Source organism: Anomaloglossus baeobatrachus, chromosome 3 (assembly GCF_048569485.1).
Source record: "Anomaloglossus baeobatrachus isolate aAnoBae1 chromosome 3, aAnoBae1.hap1, whole genome shotgun sequence".
Classification (NCBI taxonomy): Eukaryota; Metazoa; Chordata; class Amphibia; order Anura; family Aromobatidae; genus Anomaloglossus; species Anomaloglossus baeobatrachus.
The window spans coordinates 26314531-26340758 of record NC_134355.1 but is presented as its reverse complement, the minus strand read 5'-3'; the positions used below and the strand labels follow the sequence as shown (position 1 = coordinate 26340758).

Below are 26228 nucleotides of genomic sequence, written 5' to 3'. Positions count from 1 at the left end.
GACACTATGCATCTCTGTCCAAGGAGAACAAAGTTGAGCCACTTAGAAACAAAGCCTTTCTGATCAGTCATGGTCCACCTGTCCAGGTATGGCCCGTCCGTCTCCTCTCTCGAAGGGCCATTATTTCATCCTGTTGGTTAGTACAGTTCTGTAGTGCTTGGTAGCCTTTATGCGCTCCACTTTTTTTAATCCATCAAAATTGGTTCTAGGACTTCCGGCTCCTGCGCTGATCATGTAGGACACAGGACGCCTGAGCTCTGTCATTCCCTGCAGCTCTGACATATATACCGGACATCCCACCAGCCTCCCCCGCTCCATACCACCGGTGAGTGAAGTTGCTACATGCAGGGAAGTTCATGGGGAGCCGTGGAGATAATTACTTGAAACAGCGCGGTGAATTTCGCTCTCCCCCTCCCTCTCAAGATCTGGCAGCGTGATAAAGATGGCGCCGGAGCCTGCCCTGCACTAACATCAGATCTGTACACAGAGAGCAGGACACAGCTTACCTTGCACTCACTCCCCCAGCACTAAACAGTTAACCGGCAGCAGAATAATAAATCTCCTGGAGTCCTGATAAGATATCAGCTGCAAACAACGCTACTGACAAGTTCTGCAAAGAGCAGAGTTAAAACGCTGGGAATCCCTGGGCCCTTCCCCCATCTTGTCCAGACCTGTGCTTAACAAGCAGGTGCTGAATCTCTAGGCATACAGAATCAGTGCAAAGCTCTGGAGAAAGTGAAAGAAGCTGAAGGAGGGAAGTTTAAACATACATCCCTGCAAAGTTTCAGGACAGTGAGAATTCATATAACTCTGGCAGGGGGGAGAAAGGGGTGAAAGTAAGAAACAAAAGGGGGAGCAGAATCAAGATTTGTCTGACAACCCACACTAAATCAGTGTCAAAACTTGCGTCCCTTCATTCACTATTTGATGGAAAGATACCTGCTGCGTAGCAGCTCCAAAACACAAAATCCTCATACATCCAGCGTACAGTGTGAAAAAAAGATTGTGACTGCCCATACAGAATTAAGTGTCCCTCGGTCACCTGAGAATACTCATCAGATGGAGATGGAGGATTCCACGGGGACCCCGGATGTATTCAAAACAGTGGAGGGTATGGATTATAAGCGTCTGGCTGATGAAGTCGCCAATCGTTTGCTACCTGACATCTCCGCTACAATTAAAGCATCAATAGCAAAAGCTCTCAGTGCCATACAGAACCAACTTGATGAGACGGTGGAACAGGTTGCGGCTATGGAAACCAAAATGTCGACGTTAGAGGAGGACTTCAGCTCTGACCACACTACAGTCATGCGTCTGGCCAAGGACAATCTGATCCTGAGGGACCGTGTGGACGATCTGGAGAACCGCTCCAGAAGAAGCAATTTGCGCATTGTCGGCCTGCCTGAAACATACCCGGTTGGTGAGCTACGTACATTGTGTGAATCCACTATTCCTACAACCCTGGGAGTAGCAGGAAGGAGAAAAGTGGAAAGGGTGCACCGCATTGGTCCGCCAAGGAGAGGTGATGAGAGTGAAAATAACAGACGCCCAAGACAAGTCATAATGAAATACTTGGACTTCTCCGATAAACAGGAAATATTACAGGCATACAAGAAATTGAAACATCCCTTGGAGGTGAAAGGCTCGCGCATCTTGCTCTTCGAGGATTTTTCTGCGGAGGTCACACGGCAGCGGAGGGCATTCTCATACATATGCTCTGCCTTATTTAAGAGAAATATACGCTTCCAGTTAAAGTACCCGGCAACGTTGATTATCAGACATCAGGATGGATCCTACAATTCTTTCTCAAGTCCAAAGGAGGCAGAGGCCTTTATTGAGCGGATCAACAGTCCTCGTGACCTCAGGAATTCTCCAGGACAAGGGCGCAACGACTCACCGAACCAGAGAGTGACCAAAGGGAGCTCTGTGAAGCTCGCTACAGCTTCCCCGAAGGACCGGAGACAACAAAACAAGGAACTTAAGGGAACCTGAGACAAATAGACAAATGTCGGATGTATGAAGTTCAAGGTGGGACACCTGTTTTTGATTTAGGCTGGAGAAGCCGCAGTGGAAAAAGTTCAAGAAATCTGAGGCGGAGGAAAGGAAAGAGAACCTTTTTTTTTTTTTTTTTTTTTCCCTTCTCTCTTTCTTTGTAGGTGGGACACTCCTTTATATTGGTTAAATGCTATACAAGTATAAGGTTGACTGAGCTTGGAAGATGATCAGAAAAAAGTGAAGTCTGAGTATTATGGTATAGTTGGGGGGGGGAGGGGAGGGAGATGTTTGAAATGTTTGGGGATTTTGGATTCAAGTGAAGTAGCAAAGATTTTACACAGAGTTATTATTATTACTACTACTCTCACTATTGCAAGTGAGCACTATGTTCAATTGTCTAATTGGTTGAATTTTTTTTTGGCAAAGGAGGGCAGCAAAAACATGGTAAACGAAAGGCAGGATTTCCATTTATTACATGCACTTTATGAGAATAGTCACCTGGAATGTTAAGGGGTTACGTTCCCCCCAAAAAAGAATTAAGATATTACGCCACCTTAATCGCCTCAAACCGGACATTGCGCTCCTTCAGGAAACTCATCTGGAAGGTTCAGACATGCAGAGGATGGGGAAATTGTGGGTTGGAGGAGTCTATGGGTCATCTTCAGTTAAAAGGAAAGCAGGGGTTATTACATTAGTAAGTAGGAGATTACAACATCAAGTCCTGGAAACATATGCGGACACGGAAGGTAGGGTTCAGATGGTCTCAGTGGAGATACCTGGAGGAATTTATAAAATCTTTAATATTTATGCCCCGAACGAAAACAACAAATCATTCTTTCAACGACTTGAGGCCAAAATTTTAGAACATGCCCATTTTAATCTAATAATTGGGGAGAATTTCAACTCGGTGGTATCTGTGCTAGAGGACAGGAAAAATGCTAAAGGCCCCCCAAATGTACCGCGCGGCCATGATAAAGTTATGCGTCCTCTGTTAAATGCCACGGCCTTATGGGATGCGTGGAGACTAGTGCACCCTCAGGATAGGGAATTTACGCACTATTCACATGCTAATAGCTCCTGGTCTCGCATTGACTACTTCCTTATTTCAGGGAACCTGGTACGTGCGCTCCACTCAGCTACTATCCAGGATTTGGTGATTTCTGACCATGCCCCCGTGGTGCTAGACCTAGCAAACATTTATCCCAGAGGAACGGACTATCTGTGGAGATATCCTTCCTTCCTTAAAGATAACGAAGATTTTTCCTTGAAATTAAAGGGATGGTGGACGGAATTTATGGTACATAATGATCAACATAAAGACACACCTATGTTATTATGGGATACGGCGAAGGCAGTATTACGGGGCAGAACGATAGCACATGTTTCCTATTTGAAGAAAAAGGCTCATCTTAAATTTACTGAAACCTCCCATAAATTGAGGGAAGCATATACTTCTTTTCAAAAGCATCCTGATAGGGACCATAGAGATAGATGGGTAATAGCCCAAAGAGCTTTTAATGAGTGGGCGGAAAAACGGGAACAAATGGCTAGGTCAATGCAAGAAGCTACATTACATCGCTTTGGAAATAAAGCAGGGAAAATACTGGCCAACTTAGCGAAAAATAGGACTATAACTCAGGGACCCATGCAAATAAAAAATCAAAAGGGGGAGATACACAAAAACCCTAAGACAATAATTGAGACTTTAGGCACGTATTATAGAAACCTTTATTCGTCGGAAAAGGGAGACAAATTTCCTGATAATAATCTTTTATCTAAAGTGACACTACCTCGACTCACAGAAGAGCATCGCACTTTTCTGAATGCTAAAATTACGGGGGAAGAAGTATTGGGGACAATCAACTCCATGCATAATTATAAAGCCCCTGGCCCTGACGGATTTACGGGAGAATTCTATAAAACAGTAAAGGAAGAGATCTTACCTACATTACTAGAACTGTATAATAGCATACTAGACGGTAATGCGTCTTTCCAAAATAATAACCGGGCATATATAAAATTGATCCCTAAACAGGGGAAGGACCCGAAGGAGCCGGGTTCGTATAGGCCCATATCACTTATCAACCTAGATATGAAGATAATGTCAAAGATTATGGCGAATCGTCTAGCTATAATTCTTCCCCAACTGATTTCCCCAGCACAGGCCGGTTTCATTCAGAAAAGATCAGGGACACTAAATATTAGAAAAGTTCTTCTTGTCCTGGATAGGGTTAACCTTCGGCCTCTGAAAGGAGAATCTCCCGCTTTGCTTACAATAGATGCCGAGAAAGCCTTTGACAATATTGAGTGGTCATGGCTTTATAGAGTTCTAGATGAAATGCGTTTTTCGGGGTCATTTTATACCTACATTAGAGAAATTTACACAAATCCGAAGGCTCAAGTTTACATTCCAGGATATCTGTCAGCCCCTTTTCCGTTACTGAAAGGAACCAGACAGGGTTGCCCCCTTTCCCCATTACTTTTTAATCTGGCTCTGGAACCATTGGTACGATTGTTATCTACACATAGCACCTTCCAGGGTATTTCTGTAAATAATAGACAAATTCAGTCAGCTTTTTTTGCAGACGACATTTTGCTTTTCCTTTCGAATCCAGCTCAGCAGGTCCCCGAGATTTTACAAATTTTGCGAGAGTTTGGAGCGTATTCAGGCTTCAAGATTAATGCGTCAAAGTGCGAGCTCCTATACCTGGGAGGGACAAATGTTCAAACACGGGAGCAGAACCCTTTTGAAGGAATTACAGTGGCTAAGTCATATATCACATACCTGGGAGTTAAAATAGGTAAGGTTCCGGCAACCCTTTATAGTCTAAACTATCCACCCCTTCTGAGCCAAATAGAGCAAGATCTTAAAAGATGGCACGACCTTCCATTGAACATAATTGGTAGAGTCCACCTAATTAAGATGATGTCGATATCAAAATTAATGTATCATCTTCAAACACTTCCCCTGCTTCTCAAGCATAAAGATATTGTCCAGCTAAATAGAGCTTTTTCACACTTCATTTGGAGGGGGAAACGCCCTCGTATAGGGCTTAAGAAGTTGATGGCATCTAAGGTTCATGGAGGTCTGAGTTTGCCGAACATTCGGGGTTACAATATAGCCTGTTTGACTAGATATATACTGGATTGGATTAAAGGCTCTAGGCATTATTCAGCGTTGGAGCTTGAGAGAGACTATGCACAACCTTGGGATCTGGTGGCATTGCTTCATACTAGGCAGGCTAATCTCCCAGTGAAAATCAAGCACTCTTCCTTATTTAAAGACACGATTGCAGCGTGGAAGGCGTTGAGGAAAAACTACAAACTTCCCCATAAAATATCCAAATACTTGCCTATATGGGGGAATCCAGAGTTTGTGCAGGGGACAAGCAATAAGCTGTTTGAAGAGTGGAAGGTGAGGGGTATAAGGACTGTTGCTCATCTCTTGCACACCTCAGAACCTAGATGGTTGAGTAGAGATGAAATTATAGCGCAGTATGGCCTGGGGCCTAACCAAGTAATCCAATATGACCAAGTGAGATATAGTATTATGACTCAGTTGCATGATGTGACCCAGAAGGTAGTATTTAACTCTTTTGATTGTCTGGTAAAGAACTCAATAACTTCATCATCTATCTCTTTTCTTTATGGAGCCATGCGTGATCTATTAATAGGACAGCACCCGGAAGGTTTATTTAAATCTTGGGAGAAACAATTTGAGGACCCGTCTATGGGGGTAAAAATTAGGGGAGGGTGGAATGCTCTTCGTAAATCAATTTTAAATGAGAATTGGCGAGAAACCCAATTTAGAATTATGCACAAGGCAATTTATGGTTTTAATCTCCCTCCATCAGCAACAAAGCCAGACAGGATTACGTATTGCCCTAAGTGTAAGAGTAGTGGAACTGATCTCCTTCACGGGTTGTGGTCCTGCCCCCATTTGAGTCCATTATGGTCACAGATCAAAAGTTGTATACAAAAGGTGTGGGGTCTTGAAGTTCGGCTCTCACCTGGGTTCGCTATTTTTCACCATTGGGAGGAGGGGAACGATACCAAAGGGAAGATGACTAACCCACCCAGACTTATACATGTGATACTTCTGGCAGCCAAGAGAGCGATACTAAAAAATTGGTTGGAGTCTAGGGTCCCCGCGATTGAAGAGATCTTGGGTCAGCTCATGCATCTTCTTGAAATAGAAGGATTGGATGCAGAAAGAAGGGCGGATAGAATACGACAGCACTTTAACAAATGGAAGAAATTCATACTGGCCTATTGTACTCGGGAGGAGATAGTCAGGATTATGTCACCTTTCAAAGACACAGTCTGGTATCATACTGAAAAATTGAAGGATACATTGGATGGCTTGGAGGTGGGGGAGGAAAGGCCGAAAGCTGACTAAAAGGAGAGGGGGAAATAACCGATTTGAGTGGGACTTCTTTATTATATGTCATTACCATGTTCACAAGGGTTCAATGGGGGGAATGATAAGAATGATGGGTTAAGGGGTCGCTGCTTTCCTTTGCTTTATCTTGCCATGTTACGGTTATTGATTTTAAAAATTGGTATGGAATTTGGGATGATCAAATATGACAATGTAATGTTGAATTTACAATGCTGAATTCGCTTATACCAGTGTTATGTTATTGAAAATTTGAATAAAAATATAGTTAAAAAAAAAAAAAAAATTGGTTCTACTCGTGAGACATCCTACGAATCCATAGACGAATCTTTTTTGTCCAAGGATAACCAAGCTGAGCCACTTAGAAACAAAAAGGGCTTCTGCACCTTTGTGATCAGTTGGGGACTCCGCATCTTGACTTCCCCCTGATCAAAACTTTTGACTTGTCATGCGTTATTCCCAACATTAAAAAGTTAACACATGTACAAAGGATAGGTGATAACTTATGATAACTAATGAATCGGTAGTAATCCAAGCAATGGGACCTCCTATGAATGGATCTGTGAAATTCTCCTTCGGATTGGAGCTGTGGCTGTGCTGGCGTATACCAACCGGTTAATCACCTGGGACTACTACATTTGCTATTGCTTAGCCTAGGCAGAATTTGACCAGAGCATTTACATCAACTTTCCAGCCAATGTCTACGGCACTGTGACCAGAGCATTTACATCAACTTTCCAGCCAATGTCTACGGCACTGTGACCAGAGCATTTACATCAACTTTCCAACCAATGTCTACGGCACTGTGACCAGAGGACTTACATCAACTTTCCAACCAATGTCTACGGCACTGTGACCAGAGCACTTACATCAACTTTCCAACCAATGTCTACGGCACTGTGACCAGAGCACTTACATCAACTTTCCAACCAATGTCTACGGCACTGTGACCAGAGCACTTACATCAACTTTCCAACCAATGTCTACGGCACTGTGACCAGAGCACTTACATCAACTTTCCAACCAATGTCTATGGCACTGTAACCAGAGCATTTACATCAACTTTCCAACCAATGTCTACGGCACTGCGACCAGAGCATTTACATCAACTTTCCAACCAATGTCTACGGCACTGTAACCAGAGCATTTACATCAACTTTCCAACCAATGTCTACGGCACTGTAACCAGAGCATTTACATCAATTTTCTATCCACTGTTCACAGCCTCGATAAAAACTGCAAAGCATTGCTCTTAACCAGATGCGGCTAAGGAGGTGAAAAGGACTGGGGTTCCCGTTTATGGTTGAGGAGAATCCCAGTTGTCACCCTCCCACCGATCTATTATTTATCATCCTTTCTAGGCTGAAATACCCTTTTACATTTACATTGTTGTTACATCGCATTTTCCCCCTCTTCCATCTTATTTCCCATGTTCTGCATCGTCTTTATGCTGCGCAGTTACCGCATTGTAGCAATCAGCCGGCCAGCGGGTATCCCTTTAATTCCTCACATAAAGATCCCAGACATTTCTGAACTCTCCAAAACTTTATAACTGCATGAAATTTTTAGTTTTGTTGGTTCGGACAGAAGAATATCATAAACGAGCGCTCCGTTCCAGACTTTGCAGCTGCTCCCAATATTTTGCTCTTCCAAGACAAAATGAGAACGAGTAGTTTGGTTTCAAATGGCCCAAAACTTCTGTTCATTTACTAAGTTTTATTGTGTTTTATGTTTGACCGTAAAATTATCAGATTGATAAAGCCAAGACAGTCATAGATTACCCATAATAATCCAAGAATAATAATACAAAACCTGCACGCAAAAGTGAAAAATTCAGATCAAAGTCCCATTATTCTAATGTGATAGAGTAGTCCAGGAAACAGAGATGGAAGGCTGCTTTTTAGGATCCTCAGACTACTTTACCTGTCACTATGCTGCCTTGTAGCGCACAGGGTGTCCATCAATAATATTCTCAGAGATATTGCAAGGCTGGATGTGAGCTCTGTGTGTATCTCCCAGTAATATAGGCTGGATATGAGCTCTGTGTGTTTCTCTCAGTAATATAGGCTGGATGTGAGCTCTGTGTCTCTCCCAGTAATACAGGCTGCATGTGAGGTGTGTGTGTCTCCAGTAATATAGGCTGGATGGGAGGTGTATGTGTTTCCAGTAATATAGACTGGATGTGAGCTCTGTGTGTCCCTCCCAGTAATATAGGCTGGATGGGAGGTCTGTGTGTCTCTCCCAGTAATATAGGCTGGATGGGAGGTCTGTGTGTCCCTCCCAGTAATATAGGCTGGATGTGATCTCTGTGTGTCTCTACCAGTAATATAGGCTGGATGCTCACATCCATGTGTGTGTCTCCAGTAATATAGGCTGGATGTGAAGTCTGTGTGTCTCTCCCAGTAATATAGGCTGGATGTGAGCTCTGTGTGTCTCCCAGTAATATAGGTTGGATGTGAGATCTGTGTGTCCTTCCCAGTAATATAGACTGGATGTGAGGTGTGTGTTTTCTCTCCCAGTAATATAGGTTGGATGTGGGCTCTATGTATCTCCCAGTAATATAGAAACCCAAAATTAGAAGATTTGACCATAAGTCACCAAGAATTAATCCTAAATGGGATATACCAACAATCAGTTTAAACCAAAATATCCCAAACCACTATAACCTCATTAAAAAGTTTCTTTATTGATGGCAATTTAAAAACATAAACACAGACAATATTAAAACAAAAGTAAACCATTGAAGGCTGAGGGAGCAGACACCACACCATAAATAACATTCATTATATCATAGGGACTGATTACATATAAAGGGTCATAGAATGACAAGCTAAAGACCCAAAATTGATCATAGATCACCAAACTTTATTACTAAGGACACACTGCAGTGGGAGGTAACCAAAAAATGGAAAATATAACCCATATACAGAATTACCCACTGCAATTGTGACGCCCTGGGCAAGCCAGGGGTCACAGGTCATCACACCACCACACCCTACACCCCAGTTAGGAACACCAAGGCTACCAAAATTCTTTTCTCCAGGGGCTGATGTTCACACCAGGGGATGGGCCAGGCGGTTGGCTCCGCCCACCGAGGAGTTCACAGCCCTGGAGGCAGGAGGAACCAGGCAGTTGAAGCCAGACTAGAGTCTGAGGAGGAGTTCAGTTTAGGAGAGTGAAGAGTAAACAGTGGAGTGAGGAAAGTGAAGTGGAAGGAAGTAGTAGTAAAGCTAAAGAGAGAAGCTGAAGTGACAGTAGTAAAGCCTGAAGTTGGTCCGGCTGTGTGCCCGGACAGTGACGGCAAGGTCAGCAGACGGTGGTGATAGTCCGCAGGGGTGACTGCTCGGAGGTTGCTGGAAGGACCACGGACGGGTAGTGGCCCGGCGGTCTGGAGCAGTATACGAAGAACAGTCAGCACCAGGGCAGGGGCCTTTCGGATCCCGGCAAGGCTAGGAGTCGCCATAATTTGCCAAATCCGTCAGTGAAGGGGACGTCTGTCTCCAAACAACCAAGTCCCGATTGAAGGCAACAGTCCGACCGTTACGGAGAGACACCGCCACCGCCAGGGCATCAGTTTCTCAGGGCCAGCGCCTGCAGGCAAAGTAGGGCTCCTCCGGCCCATATCCAAGCCGGGGAGCGGGTTACCGGTGGGAACCCATCGCAACCATCACCAACTTAGGTGCAGGACAGAGGGACCGTCACCGTCACCTACTGGGGAAAGCAAGTGCAGCCGTCCGTGGGAACCGTCTTTCCAGCCGTGTGTTTTACCGAAAACTGTGTCAACGAGTACCACAGTGCCGCAAGGCACAGCGCTGCCCTCGCGTCCCTGCACCCCACCAAGCCCTGCATCACCCACCTAATCACTGGGCCCCGGGATCACCAACCCCTACCCACGGAGAGGCAACACAACAAATGGCTGCTCCATACCATCCTTCCCGGGATCCCCATACAGAGCAGCGGTGGTGTCAACAAATCACCACAACCGTGGGTGGCGTCACGGACAATAACCAATCCCCACACCCAAAATCCCCTTTCACTCATGGGCGAGGAGCGCCGCTAGAGTCCCCGGGATCCGGCCCATCGCTCGAGCCACCGAGCAGCAGCAGGCCGCAGCAGCCGCGGCAGCCGGACCCGAGCAGTCGGAGAGCGCGGCGTCCCCTCCTCCGCCCGCGACAACTTGGCGTCACGAACAGGATCTTACCGCTCTGCCGTTGGGTAGAGGTGCACCTTGTGACCGCCGGAGGTATCCGGCTGAAAAATTTCAGAAGTCGCCATCTTTGGCGCGAAAAGTTCCCGCTCGAGCGTCTTCTCGAGTAGCAGAGGCGCGAAGGCCAAAACCCCGCCCCGATAGAGGAGGGGCCGGAAAGAAGCTAAGGGGGACGGAAACAAGATGTCTGCGCCCGACGGAGCCGCTGGAGGAGCGGCGGTCGCAGCCGCAGTGGCACCCGTGGATGGGAATGGGCCTGCCCAGGTCCCGGCCGCGCTGGCGGGAGGTGCCGCGGCCCCCGCGCTCGCTCAGGTGATGCCGTTCTCCTTGCCCTATGCGCCCGGAGCTACCTGGCTACCGCAGTATGATGGGAAACCTGATGCTTTACAGGTCTTCCGGAAAAAGCTTAACCCGTTGCTAGAGCTGTTCCCCCTGACCGAAAAGCAACGTGCAGCGGTAGTGCTAGGCCAGTTAACCGGTGCGGCTGAGCAGGAGGCGAAGACCTGGGCCGAGGGGGACCGGCTCTCTGTAGCCACCATCTTTGAGAAGCTACAGACTGCCTTTGAGACCCGGACTGAAGCTGAGCTGAGGATGCAGTTTTACCAGTGCCGGCAACGGGCTGTGGATAGCATTCGGGACTATGCTTTACGCCTGCAAACCGCCCTCCGCACGCTAAAGCGGGTGAATCCTATCAATGAGGCGGACAGCAACAAGATGTTAGTAGAGCAATTTGTGCAGGGGATGAGATCCCCTGAGGATCGCAAGCAACTCCGGCCTATGGGCCCTGGAACACCCTGATGTGGACTTTGCTGTGTTAAAGGAACGGGCCATTAAAGCACTACAGCCCCCAGCTTCAGAAGTCCTGGAGCCAGCCCCGTGGCCCATTGAGACGGCCCCGTTGTGGTGGCCCCTGCCCTACCAACCTCTCCAACGCCTGCAGCCCCAAGCAGCACTATGGAGGAACTGGCAGCCCAGGTCCGTCGCATGGACGGAGACCTCGCCAAGATTCTTGCTGCACTCCAACCTTTGACCAGATCTCAGCCTTCAGCACAGATACAGCTTGCCGACAGCCCTGAGGATGTCCCCTGGATGCAGCGGAGAAGTAATAGCAACCCCCGGAGCAGACCTCCAACCTGCTACAAGTGCCGTAAGACTGGGCATTACATCCGACAGTGCCCGTTAAACGAGCAACCCCTGGGGCCCCGGGCCAATCCTCAGAAGTAGAACCCCGTGGCCCCCCGGACTGGCGGGACCGATATATCGGGGCCCGGCCCATCATCCCCGTGGCTGTGGACGGCGTCCCGGTGATGGCTCTCTTGGACACTGGATCACAGGTAACCACCATACCATACACATTGTACCAGCGGTATTGGGGAATGGACGAGCTGGCACCCCCAGATACTAGTATAACACTAATTGCTGCCAATGGACTCCCATTGACCCAAGTGGGGTATAAACAGGTGGTTATGACAGTAGGGCAAGCTGAACTGCCACTCCAGGGTATGATTGTGATCATGAATGAACCCAGTGATCATAACCCGAAGATAGTGCTAGGAACCAATGTGATGGAGCACTGTATGGGTGATGTGTTGGCCCTACTGCAACAGCTGGCCGCCACGGCGGCGGGGAGCCGACAGAGAGCTGTGCAGCATGAGATCCGAGCCTTGATGTACCGCCAGCATGTAAACTCAACAGGAGGAGAGATTGGTGGAGTGAGAGTGATGGATGTTGCTCCGTTGATTGTGCCCCCTAGGAGTGAGATGATGATTTGGTGTAGGGCAGCAGTAGGGCCTCAGGGGCGTGACTACCCTGCCATGATGGAGCCCATACCCTCCGAGCACTGGCCCACTGTAATGGCCGCCCGAGGGGTGGTAGATGTGAAGAAGGGGAGAGTGCCCGTGAGGGTGCTGAACTGTGGGGAGGAAGAAGTCAGGCTTCCACGGTATGCCACCATTGCCAAGCTGCTCACCCTGGATCCCCACACCATCCACGAAGCCAGTCCCTCAGTCTCTCCACCTACTACCAGCACTTCCCCACCTCCAGGGGAGGTAAATGAGTGGCACCAACAGCTACACGTGGGCACTGATGATACCCCTACACATCATAAAGCAGGAGTATACAGTGTGGTGCGGGAGTATGAACAGGTGTTCAGTAAACATCCACTAGACTTTGGGCAGATCAAAGGGGTCCAACACCATATCCCCACCGGTGAACATCCCCCCTATCAAAGAGAGGTACAGGCCTATTCCCCCTGCACATTACCAGTGTGCCAAAGATATGTTGAGGAATATGAAGGAGGCAGGGGTTATTCGGGACAGCTGTAGTCCCTGGGCCGCTCCGTTGGTACTGGTCAAGAAGAAGGATGGTACCATGCGGATGTGTGTGGATTACCGGAAGATTAATCAGATAACCCATAAAGATGCCTACCCACTGCCCCGTATTAAAGAGTCTTTGGCCGCACTGAGAACTGCAAATTACTTCTCTACCCTTGACCTCACCAGTGGGTACTGGCAAGTGGCCCCGGAAGACCGGGAGAAAACCGCCTTCACCACCCCGATGGGGCTATGCGAATTAGTATGCCGTTCGGGCTGTGCAATGCCCCAGGAACCTTCCAACGGCTGATGGAGTGCTGTCTGGGACACCTAAACTTCGAGACCGTCCTATTGTACTTGGATGATGTGATTGTTTACTCCCAGACGTATGAAGCCCATCTGGAGCACCTGGCCGAGGTATTCGCATCCCTTGCCAAATACGGGATGAAGTTGAAGCCCTCTAAGTGTCACCTGCTGAAGCCCAGAGTGCAGTACCTGGGGCACGTGGTAAGTGCAGAAGGTGTCGCCCCCGACCCTGAGAAGATCACTGCCATCCAGGGTTGGCCGAGACCAACCACCGTGAGGGAAGTAAGGCAGTTTCTGGGTCTGGTGGGGTACTACCGGCGCTTTATCAAAAGGTACACGAAGATGGCTGCCCCCATGCAAGATCTCCTCGTGGGACAGACCAAAGGTGGTAGACCCATCGGAGCCCCACTGGTGTGGGAAGAAAAGCATGAGGAATCCTTCTGACAGCTGAAAGCGGCCTTGACCGGAGAAGAGGTCCTAGCGTATCCTGACTATGGCTGCCCGTTCATCCTCTACACAGACGCCAGCAATGTGGGACTAGGAGCAGTCCTGTCCCAGGTCCAGGATGGGAAGGAGAAAGTGATTCCTTACGCTAGCCGGAAGCTTCGGCCAACGGAAAGGAACCCTGAGACCTACAGCTCCTTCAAGCTCGAACTCCTGGCATTGGTATGAGCTATCACAGAGAGGTTCCGCCACTACTTGGCTGCAGCAAAATTCACCGCTTTCACGGACAACAATCCGTTGACTCACCTGGACACGGCCAAGTTGGGCGCGTTGGAGCAGCGGTGGGTGGCCCAGCTAGCCAACTATGACTTCACCATCAAGTACCGTGCTGGTCGTGTCAACATTAATGCTGATGCACTCTCCCGAATGCCCCATTTGTCAGAGGAAGGGTGCGAGGATGACGACCTCGAGGTGATCGAGTTGCCTGCATTCCACCAGCCACCAACTGAGAAAGTACAGTTACACCAACAACGGGTGGATCTGGACCCACGGCCCAGTCAAGAGTGGCAGGAAGCTCAAAACCAGGCGCCGGCTGTCCGCCTCGTCAAGACCCTGGTGGAACAAGGTGCTGTTGGAATGGACCCTGCCGCCCCAGCTGAAGCCCAGCGCTTGTGGAAGGAACGGAAACGGCTGTATCTACATCAAGGGAAGCTGTACCGTGAGCTGATCAACCCGAAGACACATGAGAAGGTCTGCCAGTTGGTTATTCCCCAAGCTGATGTGGCTACCGTTTTGCGGGCATACCATGATGGTGCTGGACACTTCGGGTGGAAAAAGCTGGAGATGCTGTTGAGAGAGCGGTTCTACTGGAGTGGGATGCGGGAGTCGGTAGAAGCCTCGTTCCGAGAGTGTGGTCCTTGCACGCTGAGGAGGAAGGACGAGACCAGCCAGAGGGCGCCCCTACACCCAATCATCACACATCAGCCGCTGGAACTGGTCGCCCTAGACCATGTCAAGCTCACCCCCAGCCGAAGTGGGTACGCCTACGCGTTGACCATCGTCGACCACTATTCAAGATTCATGGTGGTTGTCCCCGTCAAGGACCTAACTGGTCGAACTGCCGCTCGAGCGTTCCAGGCTTATTTCTGCCGACCACATGGATATCCAGAAAAGGTGCTTACTGACCAAGGCCCGGCTTTTGAAGCGGAGGTGTTCCATGAGTTCTGCCAGTTGTACGGCTGTAAGAAGATCCAGACCACCCCTTACCATGCCCAGACCAACGGCATGTGTGAGAAGATGAACCACTTGGTCCTGGGACTCCTCAAGACGTTACCGCTGGAAGAGCGGAACCTGTGGCCGGAAAAGCTACCCGACTTGGTCGATATGTACAACAATATCCCGTCCAGTTCAACAAAGTGCACCCCAGCATATCTGATGAGGGCTCGCCCCGGCCGCCTGCCGGTGGACCTGGAAATGGGGTTGGAGGCCCCAGAAGCACTCCCTTCGACAGCTGAATGGGAAACTCGGCGGAGAGCACAATACCGGCAGATTCAAGAATATGTCGAGAAGAACTTAAGTCTGAGTCGGGAACTGCAGGAGCAGCACTTTAATCAAAAGGCATCTGCTGGCCCTTTTCAGCCCGGAGATGTCGTACTGAAGCGGAAGAGGAGAACCCACAAGCTGGATGATCAATGGGAACAGAACCCGTACGTCATACAGCCCACAGGATGGGAAGATGGGAAGGCCTACCAAATCAGTCGTGACCAAGGAGGCACTTTGGCCACAGTTTCCCGGGACCATCTGAAAAGGTGCCCACCAGCCCTAAGAGCGGCGGCAGAAGTACCGGTTCCCCTACCAGCGGATAAGGCGAAAGAGGTGATCCACACTGCGATGGGAGACTTCCCAGCAGACTGGCCTACACAGAACGGCGCGGTGATTCTTCCAGTGATACTGTTCCCACAACCTGTGGATGAAGAAGTGGTGGAAGCGGTCAACCGTGAGCCAGAACCATTGCCAGTGCCCAGGGATGAATCTGTGCCCAGCTCCCCTATGCCTCCGCCTGCCCCACACAATGGTTCCTCCTCCCGGCTGAGTGTTCCCTCTGCCCCACTGCCTAGCCACACTGACACCGGACCCCGGAGGTCCACCCGTCCCAACCTAGGTAGGCCCCCACTTAGGTACAGGGAAACCGTTCTTTAAAGGGGGAGGAGAAAGAAAACAGGTGTGTTAAGTGGGTTTGTTTGAAAGTTTAAAAATGAGAATGATTACCGAAGCTTCACCTGATTCTACCGTGATTGTGAGAAAACCGGCCGTTGCCGGCACCGTTGTCCCCGAGGGGACCGTTTGAAAAAGTTGTATGAGGAACTGCTCATGGACAAGCCCGTGAACTTGCAGGGCAACCACAAACGTTAGTGGCTTGTAAATAAGTTGTTTTACCGTTTCCGCATTGCCGCCTCCGGAGAGGCAGGTTGGAGGGAGGGCCCCCAGCAGAGCAGGCTGGGGCCCAGCCACCACAGGAACCGGTGGCTACCCTCTGGAGGGGAAGGACAGATCCCGCTCGGGTAACTTGTGCTGGACTTGGGTCAAGGAGTGCTGCCTGGGTTTTAGGGGCAGCATCAGGGCCAGGTTGCTTGGGTGGGAGAGAGCGGAGACCGTAACCGTAAACCGTTTTGCAACGTTTAAGAAATGTGCCTCCCGTTGTGGGATGATGTTATGATTTATATGTTACCGTTTACCTTTTTACATATTTTTCAGAAAATAAAACCGGTGTTGGACGGGCAGCCCGCGGACGGTCTGCATTTTGCAAGCCAGGGGTCACAGGTCATCACACCACCACACCCTACACCCCAGTTAGGAACACCCAGGCTACCAAAATCCTTGTTGCCTTCCTCCAGGGGCTGATGTTCACACCAGGGGGTGGGCCAGGCGGTTGGCTCCGCCCACCAAGGAGTTCACAGCCCTGGAGGCGGGAGGAACCAGGCAGTTGAAGCCAGACTAGAGTCTGAGGAGGAGTTCAGTTTAGGAGAGTGAAGAGTAAACAGTGGAGTGAGCAAAGTGAAGTGAAGTGGAAGGAAGTAGTAGTAAAGCTAAAGAGAGAAGCTGAAGTGACAGTAGTAAAGCCTGAAGTTGGTCCGGCTGTGTGCCCGGACAGTGACAGCAAGGTCAGCAGACGGCGGTGATAGTCCGCAGGGGTGACTGCTCGGAGGTTGCTGGAAGGACCGCGGACAGGTAGTGACCCGGCGGTCTGGAGCAGTATACGAAGAACAGTCAGCACCAGGGCAGGGGCCTTTCGGATCCCGGCAAGGCTAGGAGTCGCCATAATTTGCCAAATCCGTCAGTGAAGGGGACGTCTGTCTCCAAACAACCAAGTCCCGATTGAAGGCAACAGTCCGACCGTTACGGAGAGACCCCGCCACCGCCAGGGCACCAGTTTCTCAGGGCCAGCGCCTGCGGGCAAAGTAGGGCTCCTCCGGCCCATATCCAAGCCGGGGAGCGGGTTACCGGTGGGAACCCATCGCAACCATCATCAACATAGGTGCAGGACAGAGGGACCATCACCGTCACCTACTGGTGAAAGCAAGTGCAGCCGTCCGTGGGAACAGTCTTTCCAGCCGTGTGTTTTACCGAAAACTGTGTCAACGTCTCAGGCTGAGTGAGTACCACAGTGCCGCAAGGCACAGCGCTGCCCCCGCGTCCCTGCACCCCACCAAGCCCTGCATCACCCACCTAATCACTGGGCCCCGGGATCACCAACCCCTACCCACGGAGGGGCAACACAACAACTGGCTGCTCCATACCATCCTTCCCGGGATCCCCATACAGAGCAGCGGTGGTGTCAACAAATCACCACAACCGTGGGTGGCGTCACGGACAATAACCAATCCCCACACCCAAAATCCCCTTTCACTCACGGGCGAGGAGCGCCGCTAGAGTCCCCAGGATCCGGCCCATCACTCGAGCCACCGAGCAGCAGCAGGCCGCAGCAGCCGCGGCAGCCGGACCCGAGCAGTGGGAGAGCGCGGCGTCACCTCCTCCGCCCGCGACACAATGCTCAGTTCAAAAGTCCCATAATAGTTCACAGATCACCAAACCTTATTACTAAGGACACAATGCAGTGGGAGGTAACCAAAAAATGGAAAAAATAACCCATATACAGAATCGTCCACTCCAATGCTTAGTTCAAATGTCCCATATCAGACCTGCTGCCATAATCAAGTGTAGCACTGCTCCCCCGCCAGCCACTCCAACGCGCGTTTCACACCGCTTCCTCAGGGAGTGATGTGGAGGTAGGTGGGGAGCACTTATATATAAGACCGGCACATGTGTAAATAATTAGACCTCTCGTACCTTCCTATATGGCGCCGCCATGTAAACGCCCCGGCCGGAAACCAAGGAAGACGTCACCGTCAGTCGCGTCACCATGCATGCGCCATAGGCATGCGATGACGCGAGCGAGGGAGACGCGTCCCCTAGCAACCGCCAGGACGCGAACCAGAGGCGCACAGCACGAGTATATCACATGTCTCGCCTGGTCACATGATCGCACTAGAAATCCATCCTGGCCGAAAACACAGAGGCGCGCCACCCCGACCGACGCCACCCACACACTAAGTATGTGGTAACGTGAACGGGGAGACGCACCTCCTAGCAGACCCCAGGATGTGCTGGAAGACATGAATCAACGGACCATATTTTAATTTTTGGATGCTCTTATGTTATGGATGTTATTGTTTGAGTATGTGAATGGGTTATGATGTTGTATGGTTATGAATGTTCCCCTGGATCATAATGGTCCGTTGATTCATGTCTTCCAGCACATCCTGGGGTCTGCTAGGAGGTGCGTCTCCCCGTTCACGTTACCACATACTTAGTGTGTGGGTGGCGTGGGTCGGGGTGGCGCGCCTCTGTTTTCGGCCAGGACGGATTTCTAGTGCGATCATGTGACCAGGCGAGACATGTGATATACTCGTGGTGTGCGCCTCTGGTTCGCGTCCTGGCGGTTGCTAGGGGACGCGTCTCCCTAGCTCGCGTCATCGCATGCCTATGGCGCATGCGCGGTGACGTGACTGACGGTGACGTCTTCTTTGGTTTCCGGCCGGGGCGTTTACATGGCGGCGCCATATAGGAAGGTACGAGAGGTCTAATTATTTACACATGTGCCGGTCTTATATATAAGTGCTCCCCACCTACCTCCACATCACTCCCTGAGGAAGCGGTGTGAAACGCGCGTTGGAGTGGCTGGCGGGGGAGCAGTGCTACACTTGATTATGGCAGCAGGTCTGATATGGGACATTTGAACTGAGCATTGCAGTGGACGATTCTTTATATGGGTTATTTTTTCCATTTTTTGGTTACCTCCCACTGCATTGTGTCCTTAGTAATAAGGTTTGGTGATCTGTGAACTAATATGGGACTTTTGAACTGAGCATTGCAGTGGGTAATTCTGTATATGGGTTATATTTTCCATTTTTTGGTTACCTCCCACTGCAGTGTGTCCTTAGTAATAAAGTTTGGTGATCTATGATCAATTTTGGGTCTTTAGCTTGTCATTCTATGACCCTTTATATGTAATCAGTCCCTATGATATAATGAATGTTATTTATGGTGTGGTGTCTGCTCCCTCAGCCTTCAATGGTTTACTTTTGTTTTAATATTGTCTGTGTTTATGTTTTTAAATTGCCGTCAATAAAGAAACTTTTTAATGAGATTATAGTGGTTTGGGATATTTTGGTTTAAACTCCCAGTAATATAGCCTGGATGTAAGGTGGGTGTGTGTCTCTCCCAGTAATATAGGCTGGATGTGAGGTGTGTGTCCCTCCCAGTAATATAGGCTGGATGTGAGGTCTGTGTGTCCCTCCCAGTAATATAGGCTGGATGTGAGCTCTCTGTGTGTCTCTCCCAGTAATATAAGCTGGATGTGAGGTGTGTGTCTCTCCCAGTAATATAGACTGGATGTGAGCTCTGTGTGTCTCTCCCAGTAATATAGGCTGGATGTGAGGTCTGTGTGTCCCTCCCAGTAATATAGGCTGGATGTGAGCTCTGTGTGTCTCTCCCAGTAATATAGGCTGGATGTGAGGTGTGTGTCTCTCCCAGTAATATAGGCTGGATGTGAGCTCTGTGTCCCTCCCAGTATTATAGACTGGATGTGGGCACTGTGTCTCTCCCAGTAATATAGGCTGGATGTGAGGTGTGTGTGTCTCCAGTAATATAGACTGGATGTGAGGTCTGTGTGTCTCTCCCAGTAATATAGGCTAGATGTGAGCTCTGTGTCTCTCCCAGTAATATAGGCTGGATGTGAGCTCTGTGTGTCTCTCCCAGTAATATAGGCTGGATGTGAGGTGTCTGTGTCTCTCCCAGTAATATAGGCTGGATGTGAGGTGTGTGTGTGTGTCCAGTAATATAGACTGGATGTGAGGTCTGTGTGTCTCTCCCAGTAATATAGACTGGATGTGAGGTCTGTGTGTCTCTCCCAGTAATATAGGCTAGATGTGAGGTCTGTGTGTCTCTCCCAGTAATATAGGCTGGATGTGAGGTGTGTGTGTCTCCCAGTAATATAGGCTGGATGTGAGGTCTGTGTGTCTCACAGTAATATAGGCTGGATGTGAGGTCTGTGTGTCTCTCCCAGTAATATAGGCTGGATGTGAGGTCTGTGTGTCTCTCCCAGTAATATAGGCTGGATGTGAGGTCTGTGTGTCTCTCCCAGTAATATAGGCTGGATGTGAGGTCTGTGTGTCTCTCCCAGTAATATAGGCTGGATGTGAGGTCTGTGTGTCTCTCCCAGTAATATAGGCTGGATGTGAGGTCTGTGTGTCTCTCCCAGTAATATAGGCTGGATGTGAGGTGTGTGTGTGTCTCTCACAGTAATATAGGCTGGATGTTAGGTCTGTGTGTCTCACAGTAATATAGCCTGGATGTGAGGTCTGTGTTTATCTGGAGTTCTGATGTCCTAATTAGCTCACATATTAGCACAGCTTCTTTCCTGTACTTGTTTCCCCTTGAAAATACTTTCTAATCTACAACCTGTTTATCTGCCCTTTCTGAGACTATCCATGTTTTCATTCCTATCTACACTGCAGATATCTTTGTACAGTCCTTTACCTGCCAATATTTCTAACACTGAGAGAAGAGAGGGAGAGAAACAGTAAATCTAGGAGCTCTGAAAGATTTGTAACATTTTTGCAAAGTAAACAGCTACATAAATAACTTAATGGTAGAATATGTATAATAATCTATTATATATCATATATATATCATGGTAGAATATGATCATTTAGTAAGTTGATTGACTTTTCTTTTAAGAAGCAAATGAAGAACGAGAGAAATGTATTCAGTGTGAAGGTGTACAGAATACTCCGGTTTTTCTTGCTTTCCCCAAGTGCCACCTTAGAAGGTCTATTAGTTCTTTGCTTTTGCCCGGTGTATCACAGAGATGCCGCAGTGTGTGATTGCCTCTTGGGTTCACTCCTAATTAATGGGGAAAAGTGTGTGATGATCGGGTTCTGCTTTAACCTGACTCTTCTCCTCAAGGAGGAGAACCGCGACTGAGCTCCTAGTTCCACAATCCGGAGCATGATCGGTTGTCCCTAATCCTCGATGAAGGAGAGCCCACCCATTCCTGACCCCTACTGTGGTCTTCTGGCTTGGAAGGATGGGGAAAAGGTTCTATCACACTATTGTATAGTACTGGTGTGGTAGGCAATAATCAACTAAATCGCTACTATGCTCAGAAATTATACAACCCATATGGTATCGTGAAATCGTCTGTACAGCAACAGTTCAAATTTTGCTTGGACAATTCCTCAAATTGGACAACAATAGAGATGGAGTTTAGTAAAAACCATGGCCGAAAGTGTTCGATATGGGGCCGTTACTGGAAGTGCGGCTTAAACATCCAGAATTTGTCTTTCTTAATGATGGTTTGTTCTTATGGAATGAGAATCGTATTGTGCTGTTTCCCTTTTAGGTGGACCTACCATGACTTCTTCATTAGATACCGTGTATTGATGAGTAAGAAGGATCTTTCCCAAACGGACAAGAAAATCCCCTGTAGAAACCTGCTGGAGAATCTTATAAAGGTGACTGATTTGATGATAAGGAGCAAGCGATCTAACAGTCACTCGATAATTATCTTTGCACCCACAAAATGTATGCTACTTGTCTAGTGTGTGGAACCAGCATTGTCCAACTAATTTAGTTACTGATAATAATGGATACAATACTGTGCTAGTGCTGCCATGTTGGAGACATTACTGTTGCATGGCTTGTTATAGAGAGTGTAGCACGATGTGTACTTTTAAAGCGTGAGGCCATAGACACCTACAGTCTTAATGAAAGGATACAGCTCCCCACCAACCATGAGGGTGCAGCACTACACATTACACAGCACGGGGTGTGTATATAATTTCCCCTCTGCTTTTGTGCATTCCTGCCTATCTAGTCTCCAGCAGTGCAATGGAGAAATCCTTTAGTCATTGCAACCTCAAAATCATAAAAGCTAGATGTACAAAGACTTTGTCCATAGCTTGCTTTTTGGAGGTACAAGTTGGTAGTAGGGCACTCTTTTGGCATATTCTGGGCATGTTGCTTCCATTGGATACTGTCTGACGAGATGTGAGCAGAGTATAACAATGATGATTCTACCACCAATATACACTTATATGCACAGGTCCAGTGTCAAATTTTTAAGGCTCTCCCTCCCTCATTTGTAGTATCGGCTGTTCTGAATGTCAGTTATGCTTTGGCTGCTGGGAGGCTCCCTCTTGTGGCCAAGAATGGTTTGGACAGAGCCCAGATGTGTTGAGCAATGGGCGTTTCCATTGCTAACTCTCTGCCTATTTAAACCCTGGTCTGCTAGCAGGCTATGCCGGATGTCAGTTGTTCTTTGTTCACCAGCCTGCTTCATCCTGCTCCATCCTGCTCCAGACCACATCTACCCTAGATAAGTGCTTGGCTCTTTATTTGTTGTTTGGTTCTTTTTGCTCTTATCTGAGTTTGTCATTTACTGTGGTTATTGTCAGTTTATTTGCATGCAGGGATCTTCCCTCTCAGTTGCTTAGCTGGGAAGCTCCCTGCAGCTATGTTTGGAGTATTGCTCCTATAAGTTCATGTTTGTTGCTTCTTCAATTTGTAATGGTTCCTGCTTTCTGTTCATTGGTATGACGAGTGCCAGGTATAGGATGGAGTTCAGATCTAGTGATCTGAGGGCTTTTTGTACTATCAGGTTTTTGGATTTTTGTAGGGTTTTTCTCTGGTCACCATCAGTCCCTTTCCTATCCTGTCTTGTCCTATTTAGTCAGTAGGGCCTCACCTTTTGCTAATCCTATCATCTATCTGGGTATTGTGTTTTCCTATATCACCGCAGTCTTTGAATGTGGGGGGCTTGCTATTCTTTATCTATTTTCTGAGGCAGAGAGTTATTCATCTTTCCTACCTTTAGGATAGCTAGTTCTCCGGCTGGGTTCGCGGTGCACAGGATGTTAGTTCACCCCTTGGCTACTTCTAGTGTTGATGGTTAGTAAGGGGATGGCGGCCAGATTAGTTGCCAATGCTCTTGTCACCTTTTACCAATATTTTATGGTGGTCTTCCATGGTTCCGGATCATAACAATCGGCCCCTTGAATGGTTGCTGAACAATGTATTGTGATTTTTTTTTCAGGATCCAGACAAGTTCCAATTTGGACGCACTAAGATCTTTTTCCGTGCCGGTCAAGTGGCTTACCTGGAAAAACTGCGTGCGGATAAGTTCCGAGCTGCCACCATTATGATCCAGAAGACCGTACGGGGCTGGTTACAGAGACTGAAATACAGGAGGATGAGGGCTGCCGCCATCACCATCCAGAGATACACACGGGGACATCTCGCCCGCAGGTATGAGAAGGTTCACCCTGCCCAGCTTATCCAGAGGTGTGGCGTTATACAGGCTGTACGTATATCCAGTAATTATATACAAGAATATGCCCAGGCTATACCAGCATGGTCCATATTGTATATAATTATATACAGAAAGTGTCCAGGTTATACCAGCATGGTCCATATTATATATAATTATATACAGAAAATGCCCAGGCTATACCAGCTGTAGATACATTAGAGGAAATTAGTATTTGATTTTGCAAGTTTTCCCATCTACAAAGAATGGAGAGGTCTGTCATTTTTATCCTAGCTAACGTCAACTGTGACAGACAGAAAATCCCACTGTATGATTTTTATATATGGTAATTAATTTTCATTTTATTGCATGAAACAAGTATTTGATACAAAAAAAATTTTGGTAGAAACCTTTGTTTGCAGTTGCAGAGGTCGGCTGTTTCCGGTGGATCTTGACCAGGTTTGCACACACTGCAGCAGGGATTTTGGTGACTCCTCCATACAGATCTTCTCCATATCTTTCAGGTTTCGGGGGCTGTCACTGAACAACATTGAGTTTCAGCTCCTCCAAAGATTTTTCTATTGGGTTCAGGTCTGGAGACGGGGTAGGCCACTCCAGGACCTTTAAATACTCATTAAGGAGCCGCTCCTAAGCTTCCCCTGGCTGTGTGTTTCCAGTCATTGTCATGCTGGAAGACCCAGCCACGACTTGTCTCCATTTTGCTTACCGAGGGTAGGAGGTTGTTGGCGAAAATCTTGCGATACATGACCCCCATCTGTCTTCCCTTCAATACTGGACAGTCATCCTGTCCCCTTTGCCGAAAAACTCCCAAAGTATGATGTTTCCACCCCCATGCTTCACAGTTGGGACGGTGTTCTAGAGATTGTACTCATCCTTCTTCTTCCTCCAAACATGGCTAGGGGAGTTGATACCAAAAAGTTTTTTATTTTGGTCTCCTCTGACCACATGATCCCCTCCCATTCCTCCTCTGGATCATCCAGACGGTCATTGGCGAACTTCAAACAGGCCTGGACATGTACTGGTGTGAGTAGGGCAACCTTTCACACCCTGCAGGATCTTAATCCATGACGACGTAGGGTATTACTAACGGTAATGTTTCAGACTCTGGTCCCAGCTCTCTCCATGTCATTGACAAGGTCCTCCCGTGTGGTTCTGAGCTGATTCTTGACCTTTTTAAGAATTATACTTACATCACAAGGTAACATTTTGCATTGAGCCCCAGACCGAGTAAGATGGACAGTCATCTTGGGTTTCTTCCATTTTCTAATAATTGCGCCAACAGTTGTTGCCTTCTCACCAAGCTGCTTGCCTATTGTACTGTAGCCCATCCCAGCCTTTTGCAGATCAACAATTTTAATCCTGGTGTTCTTAAACAGCTCTTTGGTCTTGGCCATGGTCTAGAGGTTGGAGTGTAATTTGATTGTGTGGACAGGTGTCTGTTATACATATTACATGTTCAGACAGGTAATGAGTGCAGAGTAGGAGCTTCTTAAAAAAAAAAAAAAAAGTAGCAGGTCTGTGACAGCCAGAATTCTTGCTGGTTGGTCGGTGATCAGATATTTATTTCATGCAATAAAATGCAAATTAAAGGAAACCGCCTATACTAAAACATGGTATCTATCCACAGACAGCTGTTTCGGGGTATTTGCCACTCATCAGTGTGGAGTAGGAAACTGGCTAGCGGTAGCAATGCCTAGTAGAAGACTACATTAGGTAAGGATGGTTGACCTCAGGGAGATCAACATCCAGCACCGCAGAGCACCATCACGTGTTTCTCAACGCAGTGACACTAGAACAAGGCCCCCTGGGAAAATACGCAGAACAAGAAAGCCGCGGAGACACCATCACATGTTTCTCAACGCTGGCAGAAAACTAGCCAAGTCTTTTACCGGAAAGGAACAACCATGGGAAGGGCAGTCTCCAGTCAAGGAAACCGCCTATACCAAAACATGGTATCCATCCACAGACAGCTGTTTCGGGGTATTCACCCCTCATCAGTGTGGAGTAGGAAACTGGCTAGTGGGAGCAATGCCTAGTAGACTACATAGGTAAGGAGGGTTGACCTCGGGGAGATCAACATCCAACACCGCTGAGACACCATCACGTGTTTCTCAACGCAGTGACACTAGAACAAGGCCCCCTATAGCTTTAACGCTACCACCTCCCCGATAAGAAAAAAGGAAAAAAACTGCACAGTGTGAATAAGATTTTTAGAAATCTTACTTACGTTGCTGCTATTGTAAGATGCTCAGTTGTTTTTTTCACGCATATGGAAAATTCATGAAAGAAATTCGGCAAAAAGCGTGCCCTATGATATTATGCCAGAAACTGATTCCATGGTGTTCGTATTTTATGTTTACAATATAGTCTCCAGGACATTTTCAGCCACAAACTGTTAACAACATTTTTTTTTTATTTTAGGTTGGCCGACTATCTCCGCAGAACTAAAGCCGCCATCTGCCTCCAGAAACAGTACCGCATGATCCGTGTGTATAGGGTGTATCAGAGAATCTGAAAAGCAGCTATCACTATCCAGTCCTTCACACGAGGCATGTTTGATAGAAGACTTTATCGGGAGGTACCGTGTTCTTTCCCTACTCAATCAATATTTGCAAACGCTTTACACTGCTGCCCGCATCCTCCACCAAATGTTGCTGATCAGCTTTCCTATTATGA

General features: G+C 48.1%; 1 pseudogene; it reads left to right on the top strand.

Moving 5' to 3' along the window:
* LOC142297155 (unconventional myosin-Vb-like) overlaps positions 1-26228 on the top strand; it is a 65903-nt pseudogene that overhangs the window by 19799 nt on the left and 19876 nt on the right.